Below are 14,601 nucleotides of genomic sequence, written 5' to 3' on the forward strand. Positions count from 1 at the left end.
GAGGTAGGAAAGAAGCAATGAAAGGTGGTCAGCAATTCAGGAATGAAGCTGGGGATGTGAAAGAGATGCATAACACAAACAGTGAACTAAATTTCAGAGGATACCATTTATAAAATACCATCACTGTCATCCCAGTATGCACACAGTACACCTGCCCCCATCACATCCTCCCTGCTTAAAAGAGAAAATTTATTCACACAGTCTGTACCATCAACAATGATATATTTAGCTATTGCTTCTCTGGAGAAATAATGAGATAATAAGCAGTGGGTGGAAATTTTGGCAAGAACTGGTAATTGCAGTATTCATAACAGAAGATGGTTCCCATTGCTTCATGTTTAAGTGAAGCTATACTGGAAGTAGCTTTATTTCCACTCCTGATTCTGCAAAAAAGTTCTGGTTCTTTGTGATAAATTTCTGGGCTGTAGGTGCCACAATTTTTTTTTTCATTTATAAATCTTTTGCTATATCTTACAAAAATATTTGTATAATTACTTGTAGATTTTTCCATTGATCATTAATTCATCATTAATACAAATGGTATTATATTTTAAAGACTTACATTTTCACTAACTAACTTTTGACTGACGGAAAATAAAATTGCATTATGACATACACATCTACATGATTTAGTTTTCTGACTGCAAGTTACTCTCAGAATATTTATGGAATCTCATTTATTTTTTTCATTTCCTTTCCAATTATCCATAAGTGAACTGTCATTTTGTAATATCAAAAATATAGTTAGAATTTGGTCACCATGAAAAAATACATACTATATATGTATAATATGTATATACACATATCATAACTAAAAGTGCCAGTAATTTTATGTATTTTTTTCTATCAATACATTTCTCTTCTTCCTCACCATCTCATAGCCCAAATAGTAAATAATCTACTATGATCTCTCCAGCCCTCATACAACATTCCAAGCCTTAGTTGTTGGTTCTATGACTCAATCACAGAGGAAAGAGAGTTTAGCTGCAATGTCAATTGGTAATTTGCCTAGTTTCAGTGCCATACATAAAAACCAGGCATTTTTCAACATGGACTAGCCTACACAGCTGACATGGGATTAAAGCACTCTTCCTTCTAGTTTTATCATTGGGAAATACTCTGTGGAAACAAAGGAAGAGTTCCATATTACACTGGATTGAATTCCTAGAAGTACCCTCTTAGCACAGGAAGCTAACATTTGCTAAACACTAGCTATGTGCTAGACACTGGGCAAAATTCTTTACAGGCACTTAAACCTTACTACAACTCTTGAAGAAAGAATAATCACTACCCACATTTGACATGTGGAAAATTATGTAAATTGTGCAACGTTACAACAACAGTGCATGGTAAACCTAGTGTGAAAACCATAAAATTTAACATCATAGAATGTACAGAATAACTAGATTTCTTTTTCTCTAAATTTTTAAATTCAAGTCCTAATGAAATTAATGCCAAATTGCCTTTGGAATGATGCTATAAAGTGTTAAAAAGACTATTTGTACTTCCTACTTAAGGTAGTAGTAGTTGGAGTGGTGTGATAGATAGTATTGTCTATCTAACCCCAAACCCATTTCCAAATATACATTTTCTCACTTGTAAGCCTTCACTATAGGGGCTACCAAAGCTAGTTTCTCCCCCTTCCCCTTATTTTCCCTTGTACCAAAAAGGAGCCAGATGACATAATTTCATTCATTGATGTGTATAATTAGAAGTTACAATGGGCCTCTGGAAAAACTTTTGCTTTTTCTGATAAAAATGATACAGAAGTAGAACTCCTAGCACAGAAGCTCAGCAAATTCTGTGTACAAAATGCAATGATAAAACTGCACAAATGTGTCAAAAACAATGTCTGCACCCTGAGAATCAACCAAAGACATACAACAAATGGGAAGCTTTAATTCATGAAAAACTACTGATATTCAGATAAAAACAGTGGGACTCTGTGGTATTTTAGCCTGAGATTGCTCCTCTCCCACTCTCAGCTCCATCAGCGTAGCAGTTGAACCAGAAGGAGCCAAGCTGTGAGAAACCTCTGCTGCCAGAGGGAGATGACTTGATTTGAAGCAAAACACATCCCCAGGAGTGCTGTCAAAATAATATCAATCTTGGTGGCAATGATTCAACGGAGACCAACATCACAGGTAGTCAGAAGTTTTTATACTCGTGTGTCGGGCCATAGACCAGTATACTAGCCATAAATTTAATACATATACCCCCAAAATTAAACAACTATATTGGGTCCTGATATATATTCATAGATCTTTGTGGGCTAGAAGCTAGAATGTAATACATATATCCAAAGAATGAGTCAATCATATTGGGACTTGATAGGCATTCACATATGTACAAGGGTGTATGTGTGCTTAGTAGACATGAGAAAGTTCCATCAATGTTTAATTTTTCTGTGACTGTGAGACCTGATACAGAGAAGAGACATGAGTAGGCCCTAGCAAGAAGTAAAAGATAGGTCATACTTGTAAACTGCCTGTACTTCAAATACATTCCATAATCCACACACAACTCCACTGGCAAAGGAAGGAAAATGTATTTAGCTCAAGGTGTTTAAGCACAATTTTAGTCAATCACTGTCTGACCACTGAGCTATGTTGATTTGTCTCTAAGGTGTCAGGCTTGAAATAAAAGAAAAACCTGAACACACATCAATGGCCACACACTGAGAAAGAGAAATACTACAGAATGGGTCCTTGCAAATCACTAAACAAACAAAACAAACAAACAAAAATAACAATCTTGCCTGGGAAGAGGGGGAATCAGAATCTAGATTTGTTACAAAATAGTTTCAAAGTTTGCAGCTAAAAATGAAAAGCATGGAGAGTCAGGAAAGTATGATACATGCATAGGGGGAAAATAGCAGTCAATAAAAATTGTCTCTAAGGGATACCTGGATATTGAATTTAGAAGCCTACAAAGCAGCTATTATAAACATTTTCAAAGAATTAACGAAAACCATAAAGACAATAACACATCGATAGTGACTATCAATAGACATACAGAAATTATAAGAACCAATTGGGAAGCCTTCAGTTGAAAACATAATAATGAATTAAAAAACTACTAGGGATGTTTAAGAGCATTGGCGAGTTGACAGAAGAATCAACAAACTTGAAAACAGAACAACAGAAATTATTTAATCTTAAAAAAGAAGGTAATAGGAGAAAAACCAGAGCCTCAAATACCTGTACACTGCCATCAAATACCAGTGCAAAAATGAAAGGCATAGAAGGAAAAGAAAAACAAAAGGGCCAGAAAGAATATTTGAAAAAACAATGTGCCAAAACTTCACGTTTATTGAAAACTATTACATTATATATCCAAACATTCAACAAACTCCAGGTTGGATAACTTTTAAAAAGATACATACCTACACACCTGAAATCTAACTATTCAAAGGCAAAAACAAAGAGAAAATCTTGGCTCATAAGGCAGTTCCATTTTTATTTTCTTGAGGTAATTCCATACTGCCTTCCACAATGGCTGCCCCAATCTGCATTCCCACCAACAGTGCACAAGGGTCTCCTTTTGTCCACATCCCCACCAACACTTGTTGCTGATTTATTGATGTTAGTCATTTCAGCAGGTGTGAGGTAACATACCACCATGGCACTTCTGGGAATTTATCCAAAGGAACCGAAAACACTAAGAATATATGGACCTCTATGTTAATTGCACAGTTATTTACAATAGATAAGGAGGCAGCCAGTCCATTAGTAGATGGGTGGATAAAACAGCTATGGTTCATTTACACAATGGAGTATGGCTCAGTGGTAAAAAGGAAGAAAATTTTACTCTTTGGGACAGCATGGATGAACCTGAGAACATTATGCTGGGTGAAATAGGCCATTTGGAGAAGGACAGGTACCATATGAGTTCACTCATATGTGGAATTTAACAAATAAACTGAACTAACAAGCAAAACGGAGACAGACTCATAAATAGAGAGCAGGCAGACAGCTCTGGTTGGGGCGGGGAGTGGGGCAGAATTAAGCAAAAGAAAAAAGAGAAAGAACTCATGGACACTGACAACAGTGGTGACTGGGGGGTATAGTAGGGAAGATAAATGGTGATGGAAAAAAATAAAGAAAATAAATAATAACTAAAATAATGCTCTGTGTTTAGCACAGAATCTAAAACATAGGATGCACTCAATAAATATTTGATGAATGAAAGAAATAGAGAAAATCTTGAAAGCAGCAAGAGGAAAATGACTGATCACATAGAGAAGAACCGCAATGAAATAAACAGCAGCTAACATCTAATTAAAAAAATGGAGACCAGAAGGTACTGAGATGACATATTCCATGAGCAAAAGAATAAAACCACACACACACAACTATCACCTAATGATTCCATATCCTGCAAGATTATTCTTTGATAAATCAAAGTGAGATAAAGTGATTCATAGAAATCCAAAAATGCATTAAGTAAAAACAATTTAAGAGAGAAATAGACTACTTAATTAGCAATAGTTTAGAGACCTCAATACTCATTCTCATTAACTGATAGAACAGATAGAGAGAAAATTATCAAAGATATAGTAGAACAACATTACCAACCATTGAACCTAGCTGATATCTACTGAACACTTTACCCAACAATAAAATCCTCATATTTTCAAGTACACATAAACATTTCCTAAAGTAAACAGTATGTTAGGCTATAAACAAGTCAAAATAAATTTAAAACTATTGAAATCATTCATATTAGATATTGACAGCAGAAAGAAATGGGGAAATTCCACAGATATTAAGAAACTAAATAAGACACAAAGAACTTATGGACCAATGGAAAAAAATGAGAAGGGACATTTGAAAGATTTAAAACTGAGTGAATATTAAAACACACTACATAATGTATGATATACAAATAAAGCAGAGCCTAAGAAAACTTGATATCTTTAACTGCCAATGAAGGAAGAATAGATTAAAATCAATAACCTGCTACTGCAACAACAGTTTCTAAGTGCCTCAAAAACTTAAGCATACAATTAACGTATGACCCAGCAATTCCACTTCTAGTTATATACCTAAGAGAACTGAAAATTTTATGTTCTCATAAAGAAAAACTCGGGCCAAATGGCTAGGCCAAGGAATTCTATCGAATATTTAAAGAAGAAATAATACCAACCCTTTATAAGCTCTTCCAGAAAAATACAGAAGGCAACACTTTCCAACTCATTCTATGAATTCAGTATTATCCAGACACCAAAAGCCAGCCACAGAATTCTTAGGAAAACTGGAGATCAATATACTTCATGAATATGGACATCAAAATATATTCTCAATAATCTATAGGAACATATAAATTCAGCAACATATAAAAGTTATTATATACTATGGCCAAGTGAGATTTATCTCTAGGATGAAAAATTGGTTTAACACCTAAAAATCAATTAATTTCATATACCATATTAATAAAATAAGATTACAATCTTCTCAATAGATGGGAAAAACACTTTAAATAATATATAACATTCATTCATAATTTAAATTTTCAAAGTAGAAATGAAAGAACATTTTCAAAGTAAAAATGAAAGGCTAGATATCATTTTGTGGTGGAAGTAGAAATGGGGCATGCATAAGTAACCAAAAGGAACTTAAAAATATATAAAATAAGCAATACTGAAACCAGACAAAAACACAGAGGGCAAGAAAGCCAAGATTAAGTATTTTTGAGTAAAGATTATTATCTCAAAAATCTTTTATCCTGATGGGTCCTTTTTTATGTGTACCTTCAGTTTCTAGCTTTACTAATATTTTCCATTAGTAATAATGAAGTGTGTTTATGTATAAAAATGATTTTATTGATAACTTGCATTAGGCCATATGCTTTATATTAGTTTTTGCTTATTCATAATAATATATTTTTTTACTGAATATTCTACAATCTATTGCTGCTCCTATTAAAAACCAAGAGAAATAATGGTAAAATATTTGGCCAAGATAACTGTGCAAAGTATGGCTATAAAACCAAAGCTCTCCAATTATTATGTGTGGAAAATAGCTCTCTAATTTAACTATTACCAAAGAACTAGATTCAATCTGCCATCCTAAATACAGAGAACTCTGGTTTTGAGTCAAGATGTTTTTAACAGCTATATTATACAGCTATACATAGATGCACCTGAAATATACTTAAAATACTTAACATTATGACCAATGCAAAAACTGATTTTATTATCCCTAAAATTATGTTTAGATAAATGAAAAAAAAAGGTTTAAATACTCATTGCTATACTGAATGTCAGAAACATGAAATTTATTGAGGTGATATTAAAATAGGTGATTTTTAAATAGGTTAAATAAAGTGATTAGCATATGAAAATGTACTCTAAAATTTCTCAAGTAGCTATTCAAAGTACAAATCAGGACTTTAAAACACCAGATTTTAAAATGCAATGATGTTTACTACATAATGACTATATATCAGCTTTTATATTAATTGTGCACAATGGTATATCATATTCATTTTATTGTGTTATTATTTGCATGAAGATATTACTTATAGTTGTTAAGGGAAACATAACTTGGAATTTTTTTACTTACACGTTTAAAAAAGTTTGCCCTTAATGTTTTATTAATGTAAGATTTTGCAATTAATTCCCAAAGCAAAAAGTAAGTAAATTAAAGTAAGAAAGCTCTGAAAAAAAATTTAAACCCAAATTCACTTGTAATGGGTTTTTCTCTGAATGTGTGATTTGAAATTCAGCAAACAAAATTTTAAATGCCTAATTATGTGTCCTTTTATGAAGTTGTTCTCATTATAATAAATGCAGCCTTTATAATTTTCCTTTTCCCAGAATTTTTCACCTGACATAAAAATAAATGCCACAATTTAAAGAACCAGACTATTTAGTGTAGGACTCCTGAAACAAGCCCTATAAATCAATGAAAAATAGTGATGAATCATCATTACTGTGCAAGACTGTGAATGCCCTTACATCCATTTCTTAATTTAGCTCCAGGGCCCATCAACAAATCCTAGTTCCTCCATTACACTCTTTGATTCAATAGCAGGAAGCAGTATTTCTCACTCCTTCTCTTTTAGAACTGCATCTGTTGCTTCTTCAAGGCATTTATCATTTGTGAGCTCTACAGTGGGTTCCTTCTAAAGTTTAAAATTCAACTCTGATACTTCCTACAATACCTAGCAAAGTATTTTGAGCACATGATCAAAAATATCTGTTGGACTCAAATTAGTAATCTGATACATTCTGCCATCAAACCCTGTGCTCTTAAATAATCTGACAAATTCTTGCAGCTTTTCTCTTGACCCCTTGATCTCAAAGGGAGATGGAATCCCAGATTCATTGTACATCCCAGTATTAAGACATCGTCCTGTTACTAACATAGAATATGCATTATTTGAATGTGCTAACTTTAAGTAGATATTTCATTGTTTAGCCCTGATGGAATATACAAATGAATGGTTTCACTTTATAAGGTCACAGAGCCAATAAAATCCTAATCAAAATCCAAACCCTTTTTCGTCATGTAAAACTTGTCAATTTTTTTAAATACAAATTCAAAACGTCAAGAAGAGACAAGGCATTTTTTTTTGTTGTTGTTAATCCTCATCCCAAGATTTTTCCCATTGATTTTTAGAGAGAGTGGAAAGGAGGGGTGGGGGGAGAAAGAGAGAAATAAACATCATGTGAGAGAGACACATGGATTGGTTTTCTCCCATTAGAGGTACATGTCCTTCAGTCCATGGGCCAACGCTTTATCCATTGAGCCAAACCAGGTGGGAGAGACAAGTCATTCTTGAAGAACAAGGTGAGAAACTTATAAAGTTCCAGTAATTAAGATAGTATGATATTGGTGACAGGATTGAATGAAAAAGAATAGAAAGATTGACAGCTGTAAGGTTAATAGATAGAGGCTTGTTTTATTGCAAAGTTGTGTGATCGAATTCATTAATAGTCACTAAAATCTGCCTCTCTGAAGGAAAGTAATATGTACACAAAATTGAACTGTTGACTGTGTACTAGCTTTGGCCATTAAATTATGAGAAATTAGTATAACTTCAGAGCAAAGGTTTACTACACCTCTATGCATGCTTCCCTCCTTCTCTCTCCTGTGCCACAAAGACCTGCAATGTTCTAGATAGAGATGGTAGCATGAAGTCAGAGCCCAGCCATGACAGACAAGCAGTGTAATGAGAAATGAACTTTGTGGTTGAAAGCAGCTAAGACTTGAGGATTATTTATTGCTATAGCAAAACTGGCCTTTCCATATGATAAGAGTTTGCACTATAGGGAAATTACCCATACTCTTTTCCATTAATAGTGCTGGGATAAAAGTAGCTCCACATGGAAAAGGATTTTTTGAAACTTTCCCCTACCCCATATCATAGGCAAAAGTTAATTCTAGTGAGTTACAAGTCCAGCAAAACAAAATGCTTTTTGCAGATAATGCACAAGTACATATTTATGATGCTAGGATAGTGAAAGGTTTTCTAAACAAAACAACATTATCCATAAGACAAAACACTAATTAACTGAACTACATAAAAATAAAATGTCCCATCAAAATATACCATTTAATGCCTTAATGTGGAACAAAAGAATGTTTGCAACATATATAATTGACAAAGGGCTTATAGACAGAATACCACCCAATTTTGTTTTAAATGGAAAAAATCCTTAAACAGCCACTTAACCAAGAATTCATCCAAGTGTTAGCAAACATTGTAAAAAGGAGCGTAAATCCACCTCCAATTTGTAAAAGAAAAATTATAACATCATTACAGACCCACCAAAGCAGCTAAAATGAAAACAACAGACAATATTAAGTGTGAACAGAGAAGTGAAGCAACTAAAAACTCTCACACACCTTAATAAGGTTATAAATAGCATAAGCAATTTGGAAAAGATTTGGCATTATGGGCAAAAGTTAAAGGTACTCATAGTCTATCACCCAGATATACACTCAGAAGAAAATGTACCTTCCCTGGTCTCTGAGCCATTCAAGAGGCATCTCAAGAAATCAGCAAACACCCTCCAGCTATTGGCTCCTCCATTATATGCTTCAGCTGCAGAGAGCTCTAAAGGCCCACCCATTGGGCCTTCAGCATGCTCCTGACCCACCTTCCAGGTTGCCAAGACATTCTCACAGCTGTATCTCAGTATAGCTTTTATCTGTGTCAAAGTCTGCCACAGCTTTTTTTGTCTTTTATAGTTGTTAGTCCCTAAAAAGTACTGCATACCCCAAGTTCAATCTCATCATGTGCTTCTGAAAAAATCAACCTATAACAGCTGGTGTTAGAAGTGGTCTGAGAATGTATCTGACAAATTAGGATTTGAGGCTATTTCATTCACTGCCCAGCTGGCAATGAAAACTCCATCAAGAGTAGTAGGTGGTACACAGACAGCCCCTGGTGTACAGGTGTTGATCACATTGTAAAAATGTCATTGGCAGTGAATGCAGAGGGAGTGCTGGTGACAAGGAATGTACCTGTATCATGCTTTGAAGGTGTTTGGAGAAAACAGTAGCCATTAGGTATTGAGTAACTATTGCTAAGCACCATTAATGCTCTACAAAAATATAACACATAGCTATGGCAATGAACTGGCAATTCAAAGCCAGTTGTGAAACCCAAAGGGCCTCTTGGTTGCATACAAAGAAGCCCTCATCAACTCTCTTGACAGGGGTTGGAGAAAATGGAGGATCAAACCCAGGCATTCACAGAGTAGCTGCTTTTTGAAGAGAGTTAAATGCCCATTGAAGGCAGTTTTGGCCTAACCTCTCCTAGCTCCCAGCCATTTGGAAGATCCTGATGATCAGCTAAAGAAGGAGCTCAAGAGGGAGGAAAATCTATGAACTTGGATGATGTTATGGGCTGAGTTATGCCCCATCCCCCCCGCCAAAGAAAACTTGTATGTTCAGGTAGTAACTCCCAGTAACTCAGAAAGTGACTGTATTTGAATGTAGAGTCTTTAAAGAAGTAATTATGTTAATCCAATATGACTGGTGTCCTCGTAAAATGAGATTAAGACACACAGGTAGATAGACAGAAGATAGAAAACAGCCATGTACAAGCCAAGGAGAGAGGCCTCAGAAAAAAACAAACCCTGATGATTCCTTGATATCAGACTTCTAGCCTCCAGAATTGTGAGAAAATAAATTTCTGTTGTTTGAGTCACTCAGTTTGTGATGCTTTGTTATGATAGTCCTAGGAAAGTAACACATATTTTGCTACCAAGAAGTGGTCCCCAGGCCTGGCTGGCAATCAGGGCTTATCGGGGATTTCCTTCCCCCGGCTGCTGGCAGCTGGCCCCGCCTGCACTGCTTCCACTGCTTGCCATCTGTGAAGCGCTGCCTCCCCTTCCCTGGCCACCAGTCGCATCCCTGGCTGGCCTGGGCCTCCCTCTATGGGGCAATCAATAGTGGGGCCCCTAGACCAATTGCCCCACAGAGGGAGGTCATGCCACCCAGCTGGGGCTCTGCAATCGATCACCGTGCAGAGCGTGGCCTGGGCCTCCCTCTGCAGGGTGATCATGGGGCGATGGCAGGGCCCCCTGACCAATCGCATTGCACCCGCCTTGGCTGGCCTGGTGCCGGTGCCTGTCAGAGCGTGATTGTTAGGACAGTCATTCTGCTGTTTGGTCGTTTGGTCAATTTGCATATTATGCTTTTATTATCATAAATTATTCTCTGAGTCCCCAAAAGACATAGTCTTGAGGCAGAAAATATACCCACCATGAGCTCACAATTGTGAAACAAGTCCCCAAATATTCAAATGATTTAAAGCAAATGCATACATATGCATACACATAAACACACACAAAGAGCAAGTATATCCTATATAATAAAAGGCTAATATGCAAATTGTCCCCTCCTGGGAATTCAACCAGGAGACTGGGAGTTCGATTGCTCCCTATGGCATGCATTGACCACCAGGTGGTGGTACGGAACATGGCGGGGTGCTGAGGGAGCAAGGGAGGGAGGAGGCGGGGAGACTGGAAGGCAGGGAACCTGATCAGCCCTGATTGGCGGCCAGGCCTAGGGATTCTACCTGAGCATGAATTTCATGCACTGGGCTTCTAGTATCCACATAATATTAATGAATGCCATTGAAAGGAGTTTTAGAGACAAAATAGGCAGGCTTAGGGAGTCTTAGAAATCAGGAGGGTCCATGGAAGAGGAATACATAGATGGAGACTTGAAGATGCCAGGGTGCTTATCTTACTTGTACGGAGGATAAAGAAATGCCACAGGAAGAGAGGGTCCAGGCAGATGGAAACATTTCTGGCCTGAGCAATTAAAACAGCCATAAACCAAGGACAGCCAGGGGTATCTCTGGCCTGAGCAGCTGGGAGATCAAAGGCCAACTCCAGCCAGCAAGATAAGGGGGAGAGACAGAGGGGTCACCACGTGGGCTTTGAGCTTTGAAACTAATTCTATGCAGCAGAATGACCAATGAGGAAAACATGGGCATCCTAAATTAAGGAAAGGAACCAATAAGAAAAGGTCAGATTCAAACAAAGAACTGCAGCATATATAAACCAGAGACAAAGGGACAGGAGATGGGATTTTTTTTTAAATCCCATTAGAGAGAGCAGGCTTTTCCCATTGGTGGGTCCCTCCCCATGGGATCCACTTTGGGGACACCCTTTCCCAGCTGGAGTTTTTATCTGCTTCTAATAAACATCTACATTTTTTTTTTTATTAACGAAGCCTTTTTATCCACAAGTTTATTCTTCAAACTTCGTGAGGACAAGAACCCATGGGAAGAAAAGTCTGCACCCCGAGCCCCACCTTTCACCATGAGTATAATGCATGTCTGTGCTGAAATGTCTATGTTCAAAAAGCTATTTTTCATTTTCTAATTTCTTTGCCTTATATAATTATCCTTTCTTGCAAAATAAATGCAAGTTGGAAAGATTCTATTAATTTAAAGAACCTCCTCTTGCAATTCCACTAAGATAATCAGAAATGGTAACCCGAAGGAATAATTTGTAACAAACCACCCTTCTCATCTTAATACCACCATTTCCCAAACAGTTCCTACCAAAAAAGTCAAAATTTTTATTCAAATGGCAATAATTATTTTAAATAGAAATAGAAAAGAGTGCTGAACTCTTCAGAAAATGTCTGATTGCCTATGAACCTTGGAGGCAGCCATCTATACATTAGCATAGATAATAATTGCCTGCTTTGATGCTATGTACGAATTTGACATTCCTGCTACCTGTTTCCATGAGTAAGTATAAAATATTTACCACTTCTGGCATCTGACCAACTAATTACCTTCAAAAATCCAACCAGAGTCTGCATAAAATAGAAAATTAAAACTTTTAAAAGAGTTTCTTCACATTCTTTAACTTTATATTCTCTTTTAATTCTAAGTAGGCCTTGGGGCTAAAAGTCTCAAGGTGCTGAAAAAGTCATTTGGAGATCCTAGAAAAATAACTAAGGTCATGCCAGCGGTTCTTAAACACACTTTATGTGTTTAATTGAAAATCACATTTTCTTTGCCTTCTTTCAGCATAAATCGTACTTAACACTCTGAACATTAGCCCTCGGAATAAAGAAATGAATAAAATATAAGTTGCTCTTTATTATGATTTTGAAGCCTGATTTAAAATTAATTTTCCAGACTATTCTGGAATACCAAATGTCGTATTCACTAGTACCTGTAAGCTGCTTCTCAATTGCAATGTGCTGTTTGCCACAGCCATCTGTTTATTTTCGCTCTCTTCCAACTTGAATGAGTATTGATGGAACCTCTTTCTAAAGAAAAAGAATTAGGGATTTGAAGCTCTCCATGTTTTTCAGAAAGTTCATATAAAATTTACACCGTGTAGCTAGGAATTATAGGAACTCACATCAAGTCATTTGTGATATGGTTGGGTATGCCAGAAAAGTCTGTTAACTGCATTTAAGCAATAGGTCTTATTGCACAAATGCTCATAAAGTATTTAATAGGAAGTCTATAGGGATTATGGAAACAAATGCAATGAATAGTCTATGGGATGTAACCTATTCTAAAAAATAATAATAATAATAACACTTTAAAAAAAAAAAAAGAACTTTCATACGAATGGATGCCAAATGCCCAAACTCAAATCTTCAGCACATTGCATTTATACTTATCAAGCAAGAAGGACTTCTCAGTGTTCAAAATATGAATTTCTTGACTGCTGGGTGCAACAGTGACTGTGACAGCTTTTATAAGTAGTATTTGACAGTTTCCAACTTGTAAAGGCATGTCAATCCAAACGGAGTAAGTTCATACAGTGAAAAACATTTTGTGTATCTACTCTACATGGAGCACTATACTAATGTGGGAAACTGAATATGGAAAGAAAGGAAAACTACCAAGAAAATAATTGATAAAGTGCTTGTCCTCAAATGTACTTTATATCCTATAGGAAGGATAGCTAGGCTAACATACTGTCAGGAGAAAGAAGATAGAATATCAGAAAATCTGGTAACAAATAATATAAACAATATAAGAAGCCTTCATCTCCAGCAATGTCAAAAGCAATGTGCTTTGTGTAGAAACTTTCCTTTTGAAAAAGAAATTAGGTAAGCTAAAGAGAATAACCCATGAATATGTCATCACAGTATTTCTATATTTCCTAAGAAGATTAAAAAGATGGCTTTGGCAAAGTCTACTATGTGAAATAGCAGGCATGGAACTATTTCTCTCTCCTTGCTGAGAAAGTGTAAATAGTGCCTGGTTCCCTGCCCAGATCTATTGCCCAATGCTTGGAATAAATTCCAGAAGTGAATATGATCTGTCTTGTGACATCTTAGCCCAACTGAACACCATGGTTGATATAGTTCGCCAGGCCGGCTCCATAGGCATCCTTTCTTCTTCATCATTTCATGGGTGTCATACTAAAGCTGTTATTCTCAATTCATTTCCAGATAATGGAAACTCATTCTTTAAAATAAGGCTGTCTGAGGACATGAGTTCTCTTGCTGGAGGTGCCAAACAAATAAACTGTATTTCTAGAGACATTACTCAATTCGACTAATTTCAGCCTGTAGCTTTTTATTATCTATACAACTTATGCTTTATCATGTCTGTAATAGCACTGAGTAAGACTGCATCATATCTCTGACAGCCACCTCTGTCACATTTCCAATTGGCATGAGCTGCCAAAAAAGAATCACAATCTTGAACAATCAATGGCATGCTCAAATACATTCTGACTGGCTGAATGGCAACTGAATTGATTCTGCTCTATATATTCTACCACATTAAACCTTTACTTTAATACAAGTCAAGGGACAACTTTAATTGCTAAATCCCACAAAAAAAGTATTATTGGGGCAATGCAAGATTGGCAAAAGGCAGAGTTTCTGCCCAGGTAGATCTGGAAAGCAAAAACAAAGTAAAAAGATTGATAGGTAAAGACAAGTGCATACCTCATTTCTTTTGTTGTTGTTGTTGTTATTAATCCTCACATGAGGATATTTTTTCCATTGATATTTTTAGAGAGCAGGGGGGAGACAGAGAGTGAAACATTGATGTGAGAGGAACACATCCATTGGTTGCCTCCTGCATGTACCCTGACCTGGGGCCAGGAATGGAGCCTGCAACCTCGTTATGTGCCCTTTGATTGAA

Source organism: Eptesicus fuscus, chromosome 9, assembly GCF_027574615.1.
Source record: "Eptesicus fuscus isolate TK198812 chromosome 9, DD_ASM_mEF_20220401, whole genome shotgun sequence".
NCBI lineage: Eukaryota > Metazoa > Chordata > Mammalia > Chiroptera > Vespertilionidae > Eptesicus > Eptesicus fuscus.